The sequence below is a fragment of the Sebastes umbrosus genome, chromosome 12, assembly GCF_015220745.1.
Source record: "Sebastes umbrosus isolate fSebUmb1 chromosome 12, fSebUmb1.pri, whole genome shotgun sequence".
Taxonomy (NCBI): Eukaryota; Metazoa; Chordata; class Actinopteri; order Perciformes; family Sebastidae; genus Sebastes; species Sebastes umbrosus.
Window position 1 is genome coordinate 2,822,558 of NC_051280.1, and position 22,537 is coordinate 2,845,094.

At 41.0% G+C, this 22,537-nt stretch overlaps 1 long non-coding RNA gene across 2 annotated transcripts in view; it reads right to left on the reverse strand.

Moving 5' to 3' along the window:
• LOC119499304 overlaps positions 1-22,537 on the reverse strand; it is a 75,994-nt gene that overhangs the window by 51,719 nt on the left and 1,738 nt on the right. For both annotated transcript variants that reach the window (XR_005209370.1, XR_005209371.1), the window contains exon 2: positions 17,057-17,267. This is a non-coding gene — a long non-coding RNA (uncharacterized LOC119499304). The remainder of the gene's footprint in view (positions 1-17,056; positions 17,268-22,537) is intronic.

Below are 22,537 nucleotides of genomic sequence, written 5' to 3' on the forward strand. Positions count from 1 at the left end.
AATATATACAGCTGTTTCTAAGGTTCCTAAGTTTGAGGATAAATTGGTACCAGTTGACGGTAGGAGGTGATTAATTTTGTCTCTAATAGTTATGATTTTATCATTAAAGAAACTCATGAGGTCACTACTACTGAGGATTGTAGGAATACATGGCTCAATAGAGCTGTGACTTTCTGTCAGCCTGGCTACAGTGCTGAATAGAAACCTAGGGTTGTTCTTATTTTTCTCTATTAATGATGAGTAATGGGCTGCTCTGGCATCACAGAGAGCCTTCCTATATGTTTTAAGACTATCTTGCCAGACTAAATGAGATTCTTCCTGTTTGGTGGAACGCCATATCCTTTCCAGTTTCCTCGATGCTTGCTTTAATTTGCTTGTTTGAGGGTTATACCATGGAGCTGACTTCCTTTGTTTTACTAACTTCTTTTTTAGAGGGGCAACAGAATCAAGTGTGACTCGCAGTGAGTCTGTAGCACTATCTACAAGATGATCAATTTGGGTAGGGCTAAAATTAACATACGAGTCCTCTGTTATATTGAGACATTGTATTGAATTTAATGCTGATGGAATCACTTCCTTAAATTTAGCTACAACACTATCGGATAGACATCTAGTGTACACATTTTTATCTGATGGTGTATAGTCTAGTAATAAGAATTCAAAAGTGATTAAATAATGGTCTGATATAAGAGAGTTCTGTGGAAAAAACAATTAAATGTTCAATTTCAACGCCATATGACATAACAAGGTCGAGGGTGTGGTTAAAGCGGTGAGTGGGTTTATGCACGTTCTGCGAGAAACCAATTGAATCTAATAAAGAGATAAACGCAGTACTGAGGCTATCATTATCAATGTCCACATGAATATTAAAATCACCTACTATAATGACTTTATCTGTTTTTCAGGACTAAGCTTGATAGAAACTCTGAGAATTCAGATAGAAATTCAGGATATGGGCCTGAAGCGCGGTACACTATAACAAATAAAATTGGCTGTAGTGCTTTCCAGGTTGGGTGTGAGAGACTAAGAACAAGGCTTTCAAATGAGTTATAATTTAGTTTAGTTTTAGGGTTTATTAATAGGCTTGAGTCGAAGATGGCTGCAACTCCACCTCCTCGGCCGGTGTCTCGAGGAATGTGAGTATTAATATGACTCGGGGGAGTGGATTCGTTTAGGCTGACATATTCTTCCTGACACAGCCAGGTTTCGGTAAGACAAAATAAATCAATGTGATTATCTGATATTAAATCATTTACTAGTAGAGCTTTAGATGACAGAGATCTGATATTTAAGAGTCCACATTTAATTCTCCTGTTTTGTTGCTTTATTGCAGTGCTAGTGTTAGATTTTATTAGATTGTTATGTTTAACTCCTCTTCTGTTTACTTTTGATTTAATTAATTTAGGTGGGGCAGACACAGTCTCAGTTAGGTTTGGGGTTAAGCTATGGGTGGGTAACTGCTCTAATGGAAGCGCAGAGAAGTGTGTAAGACTAGAGCTCTGCGTCCTGGAATGACCTCTGGTTTGTCATGGATTTGTTCCACCAACAATCTTGGTCAGATTTCTGGATAAGAGAGCTGCACCATCCAAAGTAGGATGAATGCCGTCTCTCCTAATCAGACCAGGAATTCCCCAGAAAGGGTTCCAATTGTCAATGAAGCCCACATCGTTTGCTGGACACCACCTCGACAGCCAGCTGTGGAATGACTTCATGCGGCTATACATGTCGTCACTGGTCAAATTGGGGAGGGGGCCAGAGAAAACTACGGTGTCCGACATTGTTTTTGCATATGCACACACCGATTGGACATTAACTTTAGTGACCTCCGATCGACGTAACCGGGTGTCATTACCACCGACGTGAATAACAATCTTACTGTATTTACGTTTATCCTTAGCCAGCAGTTTCAAAACAGATTCAATGTCGCCCGCTCTGGCCCCCGGGATGCAATTAACTATGGCAGCTGGCTTCGCTAACTTCACGTTCCGCAAAATGGAGCTGCCGATAACCAGAGTTGGTTTCTCAGCGGGTGTGTCGCTGAGTGGGGAGAATCTGTTTGAAACGTGAAGTGGTTGGTGGTTAACCGTGGGCTTCAGGGTACGACTATGCGTCCTTCGGACAGTCACCCAGCCTCCCGGCTGCTCGGGGGTTGCCGGGGGACGGCTAGCAGAAGCTAAGCTTGGCCGGTCTGCACCGGCTAGGGGCTGGCTAACTACAGAAGAAGCTAAAGCTAAAGTGCAGAACCGGGCTTCTAACTCGCTAACCCTCGCCTCCAATGCAGCGAATGCACTACACCTAATACATGTACCATTAGCTCTAAAGGAGGCAGAGGAATAACTAAACATAAGACACACAGAGCAGGGGAGAGCAGGAGAAGGAGAGAGAACAGGAGAGCAGGGGAGAGGAGAAGCCATCGCTAACGGCTAAGCTACTGCTAAGCTACTGTTATGCTACGATACGATAGCCCAGCCAGCGTTAGCCGAGCTGAATATGTGTGGTTAAGTCTCTAAAGAGGAGTGAGTTGTGAGTGCTTAAGCAGAACTAGTGTAGATATAAATGTAGCGGGTAATTATCCGCTGTAATGACTCTTCATTACAGCGGATAATTACCTATTATATAACTATATTGCCCTGGATGTGCTAGAGCAGCTACAGAACACAGCAGCACACAGAAAGACAGGCAACCGGAAATGAGGCAATACGCTTACCGTAAGCACGTCAGCACGTCAGCACCTCACCAAAGTGAGGCGTCTAGAAGGCGTCCCTAATCAGATATCCAAAACACCTCAACTGACTCCTTTCAGTGCGTAGGAACAGTGGTTCTACTCGGAGCCCCTGGACATCTGGTTGAGCCCAGTGGGGTCATTACTCAAAAGTCATGACCGTACCATAGGTGAGGGTTGGAGCATACATTGATTGGTAGATTAAGAGCTTTTCCTTTCAGGGTTAACTCCCACTTCACAAGAGTCTGGTAGAACACCTGCATCACTGCTGGCGCTGGACCAATCCATCAAACACTACTGTCACTATTATTTTCTACTGGCGGCGGTGATCAGGATACTTCACTGTCTCCATTTCCAAATATCTGCGACTGAACTGAAGCTCCAGAAAAGCAGCTTGACTTGACTTTTTAATGCGCGGCACATCCGGCGCATGTGAGGAAACACCCCATGGCGTATCCGGTGTGTTTCCGAGGGACTGCTATGACTAAGAGCATCAGCTAAACGCCCCCAAATCTAAACTGTGTGCATCTGTGTGCCCTCTTAGGATACCACGCAGCACTCAAATCAGTGCATCTCATCAGCACCTATTCCATCAACACTTGGTCACTGACACTCAAGGGCAGCTTCCAATTTCAGCCAGTGATGGATGGGCTGGTGGGACGGGGGGAGGGATGATGAACTCCAATCAGGGGGGCTCCTCTGGGACTGTTATCAATGGGCTACTTCCTGAAACATCTGCCACCCGGTTATCCATCATCGGACGACCAGAGAAGCCGTCTGATGGAATGATGGTCTCAGCCATGAGGTCTCTGGCAGAGGGCGGACACGCGACACCTTTTGAGGTTTTCATCACTGCATTTTGTCATTACATGATCAAAGTGATAGCAGGACGGGTTAGTGCGTTTTGACAAGGACAGTATTCTCCGCCTGTAATAAATCAATGATTTCCTCTGAAGATAAGAGAATACGTTGATGGATTTCTGTGCAAGTGCCTCGGGTATACTGTACAACCAGGTTTATCTGATCTACGCGGAGGTTGTTCCCCGGGAAGCAAACGTCCTCAATAAAGCTGAAATGTATCGTATCGCTCTGGACAAAAATCTTATTTAAAATATGAAAAATGAATTTGGAGAAATGCTGTGTTGTCATCTCGCAGGAGATGTGCGTTTAGTTGCATGTATCAGCAAGGAAAGTCCATGTAACCTTGTTCAATAAAAGTGAAATCTAGCAGAGGGAGAAAAAAAATATAGAGAGATGTCGATGTGTTTTGTTGCACCATTTGATTCTTATTCCTGAGAACGGTGAGGCTGGGAGGGTTTAAACATGAGACAAGATGTTAAATTTAAAAGTATTAATCAATTGTCTATATTTTCATAAATTACCTCTTATCTTTAACAAATAGATGTTTTTGGATGTGTTTTCTATATGTTTTAAAAGCACATTATCCCTATGTAAAAAAATAAATAAAATCTATTTGTTTTTCTATATGTAAACAACACAAAAATGAAGGATTCATGGTAAAGAATGAGGTCATCAGTGACGTTGACAAAGTTAAGTACTCAGAAGGAATCATCTTAGACTCACATCTAGGAGTTGATAAACAAGCGCGTAATGTCTGCAAAGTTAAACTAAATCTCTTCAGATTCATCAGAAATTATTAATTAATTCAGCACAGCCCAGCTCAACATGCATGCCATGATATTCTCACACTGCATCACTACCTCACTACCTAGTCACAAGCCTCACAATCCACTATAAGACCCATCATATCACTGTATACCCAGACAATAAAAATTACAGACAGAAAACAATGAGTTGGCACCATTGTCACAACTTGGGAGAAACACAATATGTTCAGCTTTGAAAGCTTCATAAATTATTCCAACTTTCAGATGCCTGCATGGTCATGCTCCTTCCCTGCTTAATGAATTTGTTACAAGACACCAACACACCTGTAGAGTCAACACACGGGTCTCAATAAACTGTAACTTCCTCATTGCATTACGCAAAAACCTCATTTGGACAATCAATAGCAAAATTATAGAACCAGCTATCAACTGAATTAAAAAATGCAACATAATCTTTATGATTCTAATCAATGTTTTCTCATACAACGGCTCCTAAGATATCTTACGAAAAGTTATTCCTCATTTTTCGTGCATGTTCCTAAGAATGTCCAGCGTTGATTTCCGCTCCGGTCTTTTCGAAATAAACTTCCGTCTTCACTGGAAACGACTTGCTTAGGTTTTAGGCAATAAAACCACTTAGTTAGGTTTAGGAATAGATTGTGATTTGGGTTAAAATAACTCTATGTGGTGTTCACCGCTTATTACATTTCCTTGTTCACAATTATGTGGATTACATATGAATTGATTTTGTGGCATATACACGAATTACAGTGCATTACTTTTCGTAGGTATAGCTACTGTTTTAATGGAGGTAGTAAATCATGCCTAAAAGAGAACCAAAATTGTTCACACACCTAATACCCCTGACACATATGACATATATTTTGTGTCTTGTGTATGTTTTTATGGATTTATCTTTGTAGCTGTATTTGTGGATGTATTTTCTTTTATTTTTCTAATTTAACTTTTTTTTATTTAAAGGCATCTCCTGTGGATGGGTGTAGTAAATTAGCATTTGGCTCTAAGCACTTAACACTGTGTATCTAGTCCTTGAATATTACAGGTCTAATGCTCCTGTGATGTCCATATTAAATAAAATAATCTATAAACTATAAACGTTACGCCCTGTTAGCACGTCGCTTCCGCGTGTGGAGTTCAGAGTGATATAGTCCATGGTGTTTGGTGCGATTACTCCAGATGCTGCCTGGCGTGTAACTAATGAGTCGTGCTTCACCCCGGGTCAAGTCTGAGGCTTCTGCTGGGGCTTTGAAGCTTGTTTACCCTCCTGCCTGATACCCAGGAGGCCTCCCTGCTTCCCCTCCTGCTCCGCTCCTCTCCCTGCATACCTGCCAGACAAATTAAATACCTGCTCTGGAAAAAAAAAAAATCACAACAGCATCGAGTTGAAAGAGTCGGCTTGTGAAGGCTGAAATGTCACGGGCATGTTCCTCATCAACGGCTACGCATCTTTTTTTGGTCTGTCTTTGCGCAAAATTTAACTTCCCTATCTGCTCACTTGCAGCAACTTATTCTGGGAGATTAGCGAATGAAATGGAAATGGTTATTTTATTTTTTTTATGAGAAAAAGGACTAATGTGCTCTGAGCCAACGCTATGAGCTCACGCCTATCTGGAATGGATTTTACTTTCTCTGGATCACTTTCAGGTGTCAAAAGATTAACAGGCACCATTTGGCAGCTACGTCAAAGTTGAAATCACAAACCAAGAAATTCATTGTTGAAAGAACAAGATTTGGTCGCTTACAATGTCTCAGAACTACTAATGAAGGTGCAGTTCTAAGCACAGACTCTGAAACCATCAGTATACTGTATGTTTTAAACTAGCTGCTGCTTGGTTTGCCAAGTGGTATGGTACATAATAAAGTAAAATAGATGGTGTGTGTTATTTGAAATATCTTCAGATTCAGCCAAAACCTGATGTGGAAGAGGCGTTAATGACACTTGAACATCTGCTGCCAGTGACTCCTACTGCACATTTGTTATTCGAGCTACAGTACAAGACAGATTTTATGACCTTACAGCGAGTACAGGAAGCTGCAGGACAAAGAGAACTAATAAACATAATATGTAATAACTACAAGGATGGTAGAAAAACTGCAGGATGCATGCTTTGCATCCCTACAGATACACATATTTACCTAAATGATCTGACACAATGAAATAAATTTGGAAAAAATGTATTTGGTACACCTTATATTTCACAAGCTACCGATCCAAATACTTAAGGCCCTAGTTCAAATTCATCATCTTAAGTTATTTATATGATATTAAACTCATTTTAACGCCCGTACCACACTGCATGTGTGATCAGCACGTGTGCGTCGCAGAACCACTTGCTTGTTATTTCGCCGCCCGTGTTAATTAATCAGATGCATCAGCTGCAGCAAATCTAGAGATTCAAAGTGGCTCCTATTTTTTTCACACGATGCACGCAGTCTACAGCAAAAATAGATGGTGAAAATTATCTTTAGACGGTATATTGGCATCATACCAGCAACATTACTACAGTTTAAATGTCTATATATCCGTAGAATATGCCACAGAGACACAGACATGAATAACAAGTACATTTTTAACTCAAGACTTCCTGTTTCCATTTCAAAATAAAAGCCATCTAGCATTTTTCTGTGGACTTCCCTAATTTGGTAACACAAGGCTTTTATTCTGAAATATTTGCAGGATAGTGTTGTGCAAAATGCAGTGACTTGCACAGCTCTATAAATTAATAGAGTACCGGCTCAGCCGCATTTAAGTTTATTTTATATAACATAATTTATTGATTTTTTTGTCTGTGTTTACAAGTGTGTGCACCCTCCATAGGTGGTGGGGGCGCAAATCTATAAATCGGTGCGCATGACGCATGGTGAGGAGGACGGGTTATGGCAGGTCATTGACCTCAGCCTCCCTCAGCCTCAGCAGATAAATGGACTCTGCAAAAAGTTAAACTGGACTCTGAAACAACTGTCTGCCTTTTGTTTTTATATTAAGTTTATTTTGAATTAAATTCTAAGGTACGGTGAACAGTGAATACTCTCCCTGGAATTATTTTGGAAAGAAGGCTGCGAGTCTGACACAAACTGTACCGCACTCTCTATGTGGTAAAAGTGAAATAGTGGTTAAAGGAAAAACCCAAACTGAAGTTTTCTGCCACTACAGTTGATTATACATTCATGATTCACGTACAAGATGTTAGCCAATCACTGCATACACCCAATGCAATAAACCCACAGCGCATTTAAATGATTCCACCTACATCCATACTCTTTCTTCTCAATGATCACCCCATAAACTGTCTTTGCACCTTAGCTTTATGCAAACACCACTATCAAAGCCAGGCTGGGTAATGACCAAATGACGATGATTGTCTCTGTGACCCACGCCCACTCAAGGTCAGAACGATAATCCCTCCACACCTCCAGAAGGTGAAAGCAAGATGGTCTCCTGGCACATTAAGAAGGCTACCTCCTCCCATCCCCCCACCCCCTCAAGCTTTATTACAAGTGGCTGGAGAAACGCCATGTCTGAGACGGATAAAGGCAGGGCCAAGAGTCAGGAGGTTCGGAATCAGATGGAAATAAAAAGTCAAGGAGGATTTCAGGGGATTTGCAGCATCTAGCTCAAGGTTCGCTGGCACAGTTCTGTGTGTGTGTGTGTGTGTGTGAGAGAAAGAGAGAGAGAGAGGGATGCGAGGCATTCAGTCTTGACCTTGCCATGCCAAATCCTATTTCCTTTTGGCTGTTGCCCGGCAACATCACCTTGACAGCGAAAAAATGGTCAGAGAGAGGCGGAATGAGAGGGATAAAAACAGAAACAGGTCTCACGCCGACTTGATACTTTCATATCACCCTTTGCTTCAAAGCCATGCAGCTGCTCGTCCCTCTGCAACCACGGTTAACAGGGGTTTTATTTCCTCTTTCCAGCCCTCATGGGGACAGGTCAAAGGTCAAAAGGTCAGCCAATAGCATCTCAGGCCCCTGGTGAAGGGGGTTTAGCAGCTTTAATCTGCGAGAAGTTATGGCCTTCACTTGTATCTGACCCTGGGGAGGCAGCAGGGCAGTAGGTAGTCACGATCAAAGTCGTCCTGCAGGACACTGGCACATATGGCCGTCTGTACCCCCCCCCCCTAGATAAACATGATGTAATATCTGTGTGAGCTAGCAGCTGACCCCCAAGAGTCCAGCCTCTTCACCCCAGAGTCCCAGCACAATAAGGGCTTTTTTTTCCCCCACCAGCTTCGATCAAAGGGGAAGGAAATGATTGAATGGCTTGTAACTCCCATCGAAGCATTTAATAGAAATAAGAGAAGGCTGGACACGGGGGCAGGAAGATGGAGAATGCGGAGGTGATAGATCCACGGGGGCCATCTGTAATCTCAAGGGGGCTACTGCTGTGATCATGGTAAAATACTCTTTTGTGACTATTTATAGACTGTAAAATTGCAATAATTCATAACTACAATGTAGAGACCCGAAAGAGTGATTAAATCATAAACAAGTTAGATGACTACTTACCTAGCTAGACTGATTTATTACAACTTAAGGTCTTATTTTCTTAGTTTTGGCAATCATTCCTGCTGGTAATGATAATATTATACCCATCAAGTTGACTAAGATCTGGGAATGTTGCGATATTGTTCAAATGTCAAACTAGATAAGAAACATGGCAGGTGTTTTGGAAAAAAAAAAAAAGGTATTTGACCATGTTATATAGTGTCCTGTGCAATTATTGCAGACATTTTGGATAAAGTTTTGGTTTGTTGGCAACTTGTCTAAATGTCTGACTTCTTATGTGTCTTGCCCGGACGTTACCCTTAGACATCTTGAAAGATTCCCAGATATTAGAAATTACTTTGGTGAGGAAAAACATTCATAATAACTGACAGAAACAATGGCCCAAACTAATTTTTACCTTTATTGTTCTGTGCTTCGCTCCAGTTTTGTCTGCATGAGGTTTATTTAAAGGAACAGTGTGTAGCTTTTCGGTGAATCTATTAGAATAAATGGAATATAATCACCTGAATCATGTTTTCGTTAGCTTAGAATGAGCCCTTCATATCTACATAGGGAGCGGGTCCTCTTCACGGAGTCCACCATGTTGCTCTGCCATGTTTCTACAGTAGCCCAGAACGGACAAACCAAACACTGGCTCTAGAGAGAGCCTTATACATTTTTACATTACCTGAAGGCCATCGTAGTTCATAACACGCCTATGAAACTGCGGAAACGTGAGCCACCGAGTGCAAAATCAGGGGTTACCGCCAGCCGCTGACTGACTTCGGTTGCTCCTAAAGTAGTGTTATTATGACAAGGATGGCCTCTGAGCGAGGCAGACATTACCAGGGGTTTGCTGCTCACGTTACTGCAGTCTTGGAAAGGGAGGAGTGAGCGGAGGGGTACTCAGTTGGTGCAATCTGCAACCGCACCACTAAATACCACCAAATCCAACACACTGTGCCTTCAAGTTTGTAATGCCCTTACATCTGCGTTACGTTGTCTACCTTTCCCCTAGAATTTTGGGTCGTAACACTGCATTAATACGAACAGATTTTTTTTATATTTTACACCACCATATATGTCTATTGACACTTTGTGGCAAGAAATCGTAGTAAACTTTCTCTAAAAAAAAAAAAACACTTTTGTATGCTGCAAGCTCTTGGTATGAAGGGATCAGAAAATTGCTTCAATTCATAGCAACTGAGGCAAACAGATCTATCTATATTATATCCGTAACCGCAGCATTTGTGGATAGATGGGGCCCGGGCTTTTATTTTGATAGAGTGTAAATGGACAGAACCATCTAATGCATGTCAAACAGCCTCGCTTCAAAACGTGATAACAGAAGTGGAATAAAAAGCAGAAGTGAACACGAGTTTCTACAGAAGACGTGAGAACACCTCTGCACACAGAAATGCACATTTCAGTCTGAGTTTCTACAAGTTCATTCGGGCATACATTAATAGAAATAGCATCATTCCCAAGAAATGAAGTGCTCAAACCGTTTCACACGAGACCTTAAGGTGCTCCAAAACAACAAACCCACCAAAAAAAAAACAGTAATTTATTCAAAATCTTCATCCAAAACTGGTCTGCACACCAGTGGATACGTTGTTGATGCTCTGTATATACGTACAAGACAATCATTTTAATCTTTTCAACTTTGCATTATTCTGATAAGGTCAGCGTTCCTAATTCAATCCTTTAGGGAGTCCAAATGGAAGATGTTTCATGATATGATTGATGTCTACCGTCTTCCCTAAATCCAATTCACTATTTCCACAGACTGTGGTCTGCTCCTTTTTTTCACTGCCTATGGCAACCAGGGCACTAGATTGTGCAGTCTGTAGAAATATTAGATTTAAATACTGGTTTTGTCCCGTACAAATATATCATCATTCTGGGCAGACTGTAAATGTCTGTCAACCCACTGCTGGCTAACTTAAGACCAATCGGAAAGCTATGCGACCAAATCAAGCAGCCACAAATGTAGCTAACAGCTACGCAGCAGTCTGAGACACAACAATAAAAAAAGCCACAATCCTTGAACTGCAATCCACATTAGCTTTCTAGCTTATTAACTGCTAACATGGACCCCTCTTGTTCCCAGAGGTCCTACGTTCTTGATATAAACTAATATTGTAAGAGATTGGTAAGGGCCATCTTTACAGTCCAAACTGCAAACAAATGAAGGATTCAAATGCAGTTTGAATGGTAAAAATCTGTTCTGCCACTGTGGAGATATCATCATAGGTCTAAAGAAAAAAACAAACAAGCTGCCTGACCCACATATCTGAGGGCGTAAGGAGTAGAACATCAGTAGTCTGTAGGTGGGTGATTTCGATATTTGACCTAGAGAAACATACATTGCTAAGAAGATAAAAGCCTTTATGTCATATTACGAGGATATTAAGCTGGTGAACATAGGACCCTGGGAACATAGCAACCTGATCTCAAGGGCAGGCATATAAATAGCACAATATTACATGTGTCATGAGGATGCATTTTAAGGCTTTTCGCGTGTCATTTGTATGCCACCCAACAAAACTACGGTAACGTCCGCAACTAGGTTTAGGCAACAAAACCACTTAGTTAGGTTTAGAAAAATAATTATGTTTGGGCTTAAAATAAGTACGTAAACTAAGTAAAATATGTATGGAAACAATGTAACATAAGCATGGAAAACAAGTCACAACCGTCACTAAAAATCATGTGAAAACGTCACTAACATAACTTAGAAAATATCGGTCTGGAACACTAGTCTCCTGGTTGAAAGTCTGGTGTTTGTTGGACCCATCCACCTCCCCTCCTGTCCACCCGCCGTAAGGGGTCTTTTTATTCTACATCACTGACTCTAGGCGTAGCATTTCTACATGGATGTGTTTACATTGCAGTCAGAGAGGAACAGACAGAAGCAAGAAAGGTTCTCTTCTTGAGAACCTTGAGAACCTTTCTAATGCGCAAGCTAAATGTCTTGCGCATTTATACACATTTTCAAGCAAACGGGCTGAACGTAGATCTGCTCCCACATTGTGTTGCACCTTGGCTTGCTGAACAACAAACATCCTTTGGGGAAAACTGCACTACGGTCAGTCCTTGCCTTGCAAGTTTATCACAATGTGTTCGGTGTCTCAGCCAGCTAAACTGTCGATCAACTCACTGACCTAACCACACAGACTAAAAGGAGCATTTCTGATCTATCAAAGGCTTTTTTCTTCTTTTCAGTAATATAAATGAAAGCTTTTGTGCTCAAGGTTGGACTTAAAATGGACCTTTTCTCTCTGCTCAATGCTACTGAATGAAAATTGAGTGAAGAAGTTTTTCTTTACAAATCAGAAGATGGAATATTTCACCACCCACATACAGACATACCTGATAAGGACTGTACATAAGAATTCAAGAAAATAAAGAGGAATTTCATGAATTATGGCATTCTGAGCATACAGTACCAAGTTTGCTTTGGGCAGCTGTATCAGCTGACACAGCAAACACAACTGCATCCTCTTCACTTTACCTTTAGAGATAATCACACCAGCACAGTCAGCAAATGTTGGGCAGAACAGAAAAAGAACAGAAAGGCACAAAGTTCGGGAGCCACTTTCCATGTCAAGAGAAAGCGCTAAATGAGATCTTTTGAGAGAGACGTCTGCAGTTAAGTGACCAGGAGCCGATATACCGAGCTTGCGTGTGACACCAAAAATCAATGATATCAGCAGATTTGGCAGCCGATAGACTGGAGCAGATGTGAGCAAAGGTCAAATGTCAAAGCACCACAAAACATTCCCTGGTTGAGGGAGATCTTTACGCAGCAGGATATGAGCTTGTTGTCATGAGACAGAGCTTCCAGAAAGGTCAGAGGAAAACACAGAGTCACAATGAGAGTAGTTTCAGGCTGAAACAGCCCATCAGATATGAACAAGTCTGTGTACATTGTCTTTACCACTACAGAAAATCCTCATTACAGTATCAACCAATGTAAGACATTTAGCAGATGATCTTAAAGCCAAAGAAGTGGGAATCCCCATTAAACATTGATTTGGTGATTTGCAGATATCTAGGTTAAAACTGGACGAAATTGGTTGAAAATGTAAAGTTTATGTTGAAAACAGTTCAGCTAAACGATCTAAACAGCTTTCATTTTCACTGGCTGCATTTGTCTAGAACTTTCTTTCCAGAGTCTGACCCAGTCATCATCAGTGTATCCAACCACAGCAACCCTTCCTCACCAATATTGGTGATTTCCAGATTTGAGTCAATTTAAGGCTTTTTACATTGTTTTCATACCTACAGTATGTAATGATAACCTGACACACCAGATGGTTTAACACAAGGAACCATCTGAGAAGCCGTCGTTGGAAACTGTTTGGCAAAGGGCAAGCACTTTCAAAAAAAAACTTGGCAGGAGATCGGATGAACCATCTGTCAATCACAGTCTTGCCAAAGCCAGTCAGGAAAAGAGCGAAAACATATTTTCCCTTGAAAAAAAAGCCTTCAGTTCCACTCTTTGCTCTTCTTTCAATGACGAAATATTCTACAGTTCTGATATAACTGATGCCGTTGCATCATCATACGTTAACCTCTTCAGGAGCCGCCATTGTTGTTTAGAATGACCAGTCGCCTCTCTGTGTTGTTGCGTCATACACCTAAACCACGCCCACCCACGCAGCTGTCAGTAGCTCCTCACTGGATGCCGATTGGTCCAAACAACTGTGGTATGGACACAAGCGCACTACTTGAAGCCTGACAAAATGGATTCTTGGGTGATATCGTGAGCATCCAGCAGCTGTGCAAGGTAGCCTAGAGCCTCATCCACACTGTGACGTCAAGAGCGCGTGGCGGCTGCGTTACCTGTTGTTTTTTTTCCGGCGTCCGTGTTAACAGGTTAGAGCAGCCACACTGCCCGCGTGAGATGCACGACTCGGCTGCATATCAGCTTTGTCTCCTCTAGTGATTCGATTCTATTTTTGACGCGATCCGCGAGGATCACAGCAACAACAGACAATGAAAGTGATCTATTGACTGTATATTAACATCATACCAGCAACATTACTACAGTTTCGATGTTTCTCTCTAATTAACTCAATCAAATGATGAAAGGAAAAAGAATGAAACCTGTGACTGTCTCAAAATAGCTCATCCTGTCTCCCTGTTGGGCCGACCTGCTCTTATTGAGGTTTCATCATCTCAATCTAAATGAATCCAAAATACAATTTAAGCAACTATCACATGCATTCAACTAGTAGGTCTCCTCATGTTTTGTCTCTAATATTTCAGCAACATATGGTTATTTGTGCAGTTTTGCTCTGGTTGATCCAGAACTGGAGTCTGATTAAAGCTGAGGAAAAAAAAGAGTCATATTCAAAGTCGTTGCATAAAAGGAAAATGCACAAGAATCTGCAAGAATCTGCAGCTTTGTTTATTAGACTAGACATGAGAGAAGAAAAAGTTTAAAGAGAGTACCACTGCACTGTCTATTTAAAACACATTTGAAGTCTGTTTCCCCACAATCTATTGTGTGGAATTCCCTTCTTGGCAATTGTGAGTATCTCATAAATTCAGCACCAGAGAGAGAGAGAGAGAGAGAGAGAGAGAGAGAGAGAAACTGGGGACGGGAAATGGAATTCAAAGAAAGGAGGAAACAACAAAAAAGAAAATCTATATTAATGTTAAAAAAAAGCTTTTAAATATCCAACATGAAGCTTTACAGCTGACCTGTGGTCCCAAAACACACAAACTACAGCACCCCCACTAAATAATTTCCCCACGACAGCTTTGGTGAACTGGATGGCTAATTTTGTTGTCCAACAATTGGCTGAGCTGAATGCTGGCAGAGGAAGAAGACAATGTAATTAGCCATTTTACTATCATGTCTGACCACAGGAAGCCTAATTGTTTCCTCTGACGGCACAGACAGCAGGTTGAGGGGAGAAACCGAACACCCATTTGTTACAGTCCTCCGTTAACATGGGGTTAAATGAAGAAAAAAAAAATCTATTACCACTTCAAAAGAAAGCAATATGATTTACATGCATGCAAATGGGGGGCAGCATGTTCGCAATTTAACCTTAAATGGTAATTAGAGTCTTTATGAGATGAGTGTGATAAGAGGTTTGGATCACATGTGAAGAGTATAATCCAATGCAATTACACAAAACGCAATGCATATTATGTGTCTCCTCCCTAAAATATGTAAAACACAGATTGGTTTGAGACCTAAAAAAAAGCCCACTATGCACTGCTAACTGATGCAGATTTTCACCATTACTGCTTCATAAATCTAATCTCCATGCAGAACAGCCCACACAAACATCAATAAAAGCCACAGCAGGAATGGCTCGTCTAATCTGCATCGGCTTTGTTCCCACCTTTGTCCGGCAGCTGGCCGTAGCTACCATTTTGATAGGCTATACATATTTAATTTTTTTATTTATATTACATTTTTAAATTTCAGAAATATTCATTTCAATTTAATTTTGTTTTTCTTTTATTTATTTATTTATTTATTTATTCAGCAGTTGTAAGCTCCCGAAAAAATATGGCAAGTGGACCTTGAGTGGACATTATCTATTTATATTTTGTAACATAGAATTTGGTACATATTGGACATGGTTATATTGTTTTCTATCCCATATAATAACGATTTTTTTATATGAATTTTCACTTAAAGAGTAACTGGTATTTTTCAACCTTGACCCTACTTTCCCATTTTTTTGTGTCTTATGCCGGGTACACACTACACGAGAATCAAGCTGATTTTGGGCCTGATTCTCCCTCCCAACGATCGTCAGCAAAGCCCTGATTTTTGGATGATTCTAAGGATTATCTTTCCAGATATTCCTGAGGTTTGAGGTATGTTAAGAGTGTTCTTTACATCCCCCAATTGGCATCAAGTTGGTCCTCCATTTCTGATGTCCATCTTACCACGGTCGCAATTTACATTAGCTCATGCATTAGCTCATGCATTAGCTCATGCATTAGCTGAATCGTTAATTCTTCCTGCCCTTCGTCCGCCATGTTTGTTTACGCTAAAGTCACATGTGATCATAAAAGACTTTGCGAGATTTCCAGGGTTTTTTTTTGTCGGGATTCTTGTTGTTTATGAATGAATCCATTAGTGTGTGTTGTGCTGTTTTGGCCAAATCATTGCTCACCTACGACGAAGTATTAGGGCCACATTGAGGGAAAAAAATAAATCTGGGATTTCAAGAATAAAGTCATATTACGTGAATAAAGTTATAGGTTTACAAGAAAAAAAGTTGTAATATTATGAGAACAAAGTCATAATATTATAAAGTAGTAATTTTATGTGTTATTTTAGAGGGGAAATAGTGTAAAAATGAGGAACGTAGAGCATCTTGTGAAATTACGTTAGTTTAGGTTTCACAAATAACTAAATACTTCATCTTTTGGCACATCAGCATCACATTATCATCACTATCAGGACCTTGAAAAGATTGTGCAAGAAACTGAGTTTATTCTGAAGAAAGAACCACATGGACCTGATGGGGAAACTGACTCTGTGGAGGAGGAAATTACTTTTTTTTTCTCATAAAGTTATGACTTTATTCTCGTAATATTACGACTTTTCTTTTCTTGAAATAGTATGACTTTATTCACTTTAAATTACGACTTTATTTCTCATAAAGTTATGACTTTATTCTTGTAATATTTCAACATTTTTCCCGTAAAGTTATGACTTTATACTCGTAATATTACGACTTGTTTTTTCTTGAAATAGTAGGACTTTATTCACATTATTTAACATCATTTTTTCTCGTGATATTATGACTTTATTCTCGTAATCAAAGATTTTTTTTCCCCTCAAAGTGGCCCTAATATTCCATCGTACTCACCACACACTATAGGAACAAAACTGTTAACTTTAACAGAACATGTCGTTATGTGTGGCGTCTCTCACATTTTCAACATCTGTTAAGATCTGAAAAATCTTTTAGTGTGGGCCAGCCTTAACTAACTGATGGGGACAACAACTTCTGAAACTGGTCCAGTATTGTGGGAGAACGCTGTAACCTCCAGTCAGGAAACGAGCTGCGAGGGGCAGTGAGCGGTGTCAATGTAACGTTACGTCCACTAAAAGTGCTCGTTTTTGCCTCCGACAGGCTCAGATTGTTATAAAAAGTGTCTGACAACATTATGGAAAAAACCCCACAGAGAAATTAAATGTTTTTCTTACCTTTCACTTGATTCTGTTTATTTGTTATTGTGTCCATGTCCCGCTCAAGGAGAAGTCTTGTTGTGAAATCTGAATATGGGGCAGTAGCAGGTCACAAGGTCACAGCACCCACAGGAACACCACCAGTCTCTTCAGCTCCGCGGCCTTGCAGCAGCTGGTTCAGCTTCCTCTACCTGTTGCCCCTCTCTCTCTCTCCTCGTCGTTGTTGTCCCTATTAGACACAAAAACATAGGAAAATAGGGTCACTATTTCTGACAGTAATTTGGCATATTTGTCCAAATGTTTTGCTCATCGATAGCATTTTAAGGGGAAAAAAGTCTTAAGCCTGAGTGTTTGGGACACTTTCCATCTGTAGAGCCACATAAGGACAACTGAAGCATAGCCTACAGTATGCGATTGAAAAAGCTATCCGGGAAAACGTGCATGCCATAGTGGGAGAATCGTTAGCCGCAGTCTTGCTAGCGCCAAATCCCTGATTCAGCCTTTTGTTTCATTCGGTTCCTGCAGTCCGAGATAAGCTGGATGTGTGGGCTAAGCGCAGGCTAACCCTCTCAGCCATTACATGCCGTGACCGCTGGCCAAATCTGGACAATGACGGTCTGGTGGTTGGGTTCGCCATGTTCGGAGGGCAGTGTGCGAAAACACTGGAGGCTGGATGGACAAAGATGTTAAAGGAGGATAGCAGAGAATATGAAGACATTGTGAGTGTAATCCAATCAGGTCAACATTTCTGCACATTAGGCTGCCTTAATCAGGGGGAATCTTATCAGAAAACACGTCGCTCATTGCCCCGCTCGACTGCAAATAACACGGATTTTTTGCAAATTACAAAAAAAAAGAAACATTATAGTTTAAAGTAAGACCGGTATCATCTCCTAACTCGAGATAAGTCTGCAGATTTGCTGTGGGTACTTGGAATCGATCATGCTGTCAACTCTGCAGCACAACGTTTTTACAACAGTGAGCACTTTTATTGATTGAAATCTCAGCGGCTCCACCGTAATTTTATTCAGCTCCTATCCTTCAACAGTGGCGAAAAACTTTGGGTAAACTGATAAAAGCTACTTTTCCGAGAGATAACATGACAAGAGCCAATCCCAACAGAGAATTGGAGAGAAACAGAGGCGAGATCCTGTCAGATATTGAAGTACGGCGTTGCATTTGTCTTAGATTTAGAATTTAAAAAAAACTTCTACAGCCTGAGAAAGAACCTCGGAAAGCCTCCAACCTCTTTCCCCGACGTCTTTTTTTTAACGTCTATATCCTAAAGCACGTGGCGGCATCAGTGGCAGCAGGAGGAGAAGAGCCGGGCTGATTCAGGCTTTGGGGCCTAGATGGACAGGGTTTGGCCTCAGGTCACTGACACCATGTTTTTCATTCGGAGCCCCTATCTTGGACACTCTCCAGTCTTTATTTTCCATTAGGAAGAGAAATGCCTGTGCAAGAAAAGTGGAAGCCAATAGAGAAAGAGGGCAACACACACACACACACACACACACACACACACACACACATAGCGAGAGGGAGAGGAGGAGAGCAGACACGCCGAAGACAAAATGGCTTTCATTCGCACAGCAGTAGAAGGCCAGAGGTCCCTTATTTTTTCCTCACTGGTTCTTTCTCTTCATTTCTCGCCTCCTTTCATCTCTTCTGCGAGGCATATGGTTGTGCACGGCGCTTTCAAATCACATAAAAGATGTTTACACATGCTCCACAAGTCCCTGTGATAAGCTTGTTTTGTGGAATTGTATGCAAATCTACATAAACCCAGATCACTGCAGTGAGAAGAAATACTTTCATGAGCACACACGGTTGGGGACTTTACTTGTCAGGTTTCTCCAGCACACACACACACTTGCATAAACTGTAGGTGGCAAATATGAAGTGGGAAAAATAATCTCTCATTCTGGTTATGAAGTGTGCGGAATTATGTGTGTTTAGCTCATATTTTGTGTATGTGTTTGCTGAGTGCAGGGCCGACGGCGTGCGGCGACAGTGATGAATAAGCATTATTAAACAGGAGACACAGGCCTGGCGGTGTCATTAATCTTCATCCCTACTGGCACCATCACAGAACCTCACTCCCTGTCCGCCCTCCCTGCAACATCTACACATCTCATTGTCAATAACACAAAAGGAAAGCAGAACCGGTTGTTCGGGTTCTGATTGGGTTTTTGTGGTGTGGCTACCGGACCCAAAATGGACCATCTGTCGGGTCAAAGGGAGACGTTAAGAAGTGATTAACATCCACGAGCAGTCAGATGACTGATGGGACAAAGAGAGAGGATGACACCTTGTCCAGTGGCTCAGAATTAATCACACTCTGCTGTGGGGTTGATCTACAAGTCTATTGTGGTGAATGAACCGGCTCTAAAGAGGAATGTGAACCTGTACGAGGAGGCTCGCTGACAGTTGAGTGTCGCACTGCGGCTTCTGACATTACACTTAAAAAAAGAGGATAAAGACGTTCCCTGTCTGGTCACCACCTCAACTGGAAATAAATACCTGGATGAACGGCAGCAGGTTGGAGAAAAAGAGATGAATCATCAAGCGGCCCTTTTTTTATCAGCACCTCAAATCAGCAGGTGGGAGGAGGAGAGGAAATAATGGAAACGCAGAGATACTATAGTGGTCGCGGACTAGAAAGAAAATATATTCAGTCAATTCCCTTAAACACATTTGCATGCTCTGTCTCTGATCAAAGATATACTCCCACACGCTGTCGACCCATATGGTATATTTACTGAAAGTTAGGTCTGTTTAGTTCATTTATTAACTGTATTCTGAAAGAGAGGATGAAACCGGTTTGCCATTGTGTTTCTTCTGCCTTATTCTACTTAAAAGATACTATTGCATAATTTGCCAAATGGAATTAAAAATAAATAAATGAAGAGATGAAATAAACGCCAGTGAATGATTCATTTATCCACACTTCTATGATTAAAATCAAACTACATTAATTGCGAGACATTTTTGCCCCCTAGACGTAATTATTCTTTGGCAATACTGTATTAATATGTAAATGCAAAGGACATTTTCAATTAGTAAAAATCTATCAATCAAATCAGCCTGAAATGTTACAACACAATATGCAGAAATAGTTTAAATTTCACAGCATCATTAATTGATAAATATGCCCTAAAAACACTGATTCAACATAACAGTCAAAAGATTGAATTTGGAAGGATGGAAATATTCTATATTTTTGTTACTTCAGTACTAGTATGATGGTGTATATATGGACAGCGTAGTTTATTTTACGTTAATCCCTAAATCTGAAGGCAACAGGACAAGATTTTGGTATCGAGAGCATTCTAATTTCAGTTTGTAGTCTGAGTGGTTTTGACCAATTACATTCGAGCAAGGCTTTGGTTGAATGCAGGTAAACAGTCCACGTGGCGAGCAAAAAAGTCGGAGCGGATTGGCCGAACCGGCTAACAACTGTTTAGCTTTTTATTGGTTTAAAATTGTTTTTGTGAACTGGCTACGTTTGAAACAATCCGGTCATACACGTCGTCTCTCAACTCCAACTCCAGTCTCGCATCTCAAGTTGCTAATTGGACTTTAAACAATGAGCATCTCATGGAAAAAGAAGTCTTGACCCAGATATCCGCTGGCTACACCGTAACCCGGAAATATAGCCCCCTTTACCCCCAGAGGATTATCTGTCGTTAGATTGATAGCCAATGGGCTCCGAGATTGATTTGAAATGTATCTCATGTCTCCATCCTGCTGCTGTAAATACTCGCTAGAGCACTAAATGTGTATTAATCCGCTGATGAAAATAGTTCCCAATGAATGCATTATTTTCTCCTGTTTGCTACAGTTCCCTGCTGTTAAAGGTCCCATATTGTAAAAAGTGAGATTTTCATGTCTTTTATATTATAAAGCAGGTTTAAGTGCTATATAAATACTGTGAAAGTATCAAAACACTCAATCCACAGGGAATAACACACAGCCCGTATTCAGAAATTTTGCGTTTGAAACAAGCCGTCAGGATTTCTGTCCATTTGTGATGTCACAAATCTACAATATTTAGACAATTTCACAGTTTTAAACGAAAACATTCTAAATGTGTCCCAGTGTATTTCCTGTGCAGTGTATGTGAATAACATCAGCTGACAGGAAGTAAACAAGGACCCAAACTGTTTCCTAGCAACGCAATTCTGTTGCCATGCCGTTTAAATGCGCTAAAACAGAGCGTTTCAGACAGAGGGTAAATACAGGTATATTTAGGCAGACAGTATGAGAAAAAAAATGTGTTGTTTGAACATTAAAGCATGTAAACATGTTCTAGTAGAAACCCAAAATACAAGTATGAACCTGAAGATGAGAATGATATGTCCCCTTTAAAGGAAACTAGCCTTATAAAACATATTTATATTTGTGATATTTGTGACCCATTTGTAAATCGTTCCTGCTGATTTACATTTTCAGCAGTAGTGAATGGGCTTTAGGATTAAGCCACAGACAGTGTAGAAAAGTCAGAAAGTATTGAGAGACGCATTGATGATTTTTCGAGGAATTTGTTGACAATAAAAAAATACAAAACGACACCAGCCTTATCCTTCAACTGTCGGTAGCTCTTTGATGTTATCTACAAACCACAAGAAGCAATGAATCTTTTGCCCTCTCTCTCTCTCTCACACCATCACTCTCAGCTTATATGCATATGATCATTACTTTCAGCACCTCTAGCAGATGGTCACCAACAGCGGCGCCTCCCTCCACAGGTGGTGGTACTTTCCTCTTCGCTCACCTTATCTCCTCTGCCCTATGATCACACAACATCTGGTTCCACCGTACACACACCGTATACTTGTCTCTGTCTCATAAAAACTGTGGCCTGGACCCCGAGGTCATTTCCTTTATTTGCCATATTTTTCTGCCCGTTTACTGGATGGTGAAAATTAGGACAGGAAACAGCAGGAGAGGTAAAAGGCAACAGAGCAGCACAAGGTCAGACTCAGTATAACCTCCAGGAGCCACGGCAACAGCGGACCAAGAGGTCATCTGAGCAGCGAGAGACCGAGCCGTCAATCAACCATGCAGCCAGAATCTACCCTCAAACTGAGTATGCAAAGGAGTAGCTCTTTTTCAAACAGTTCAAACCAGCAAGCCACTGAACTTATTTAGAATTTGAGATGAAATAACAGCAGTCAGAAGCAACAGTCAATGAGAACAGATCTTTGAACTAAACAAAACAATTTCAACAGCAAAGTATATTTTCCACCTCTAATATCAGCATGCACTCTGGCAATATGAAAATGTAAAGAGAATTCTCCTACAAAAGGCCAAATAGGTCATGCAAATACAACTTAAATTTACATATAAACAGCTGGATGTACCGTGTATCCTTCAGCCACGAGGTTCTGGGAAGCTTTAACATTTTCTCTGCACCATTGCCTCCAACGCACATAACTATTAATTTCTTGTTCTCAGCGATTAAAATGATTGAGTGAAATTCAGGTGATCATCATT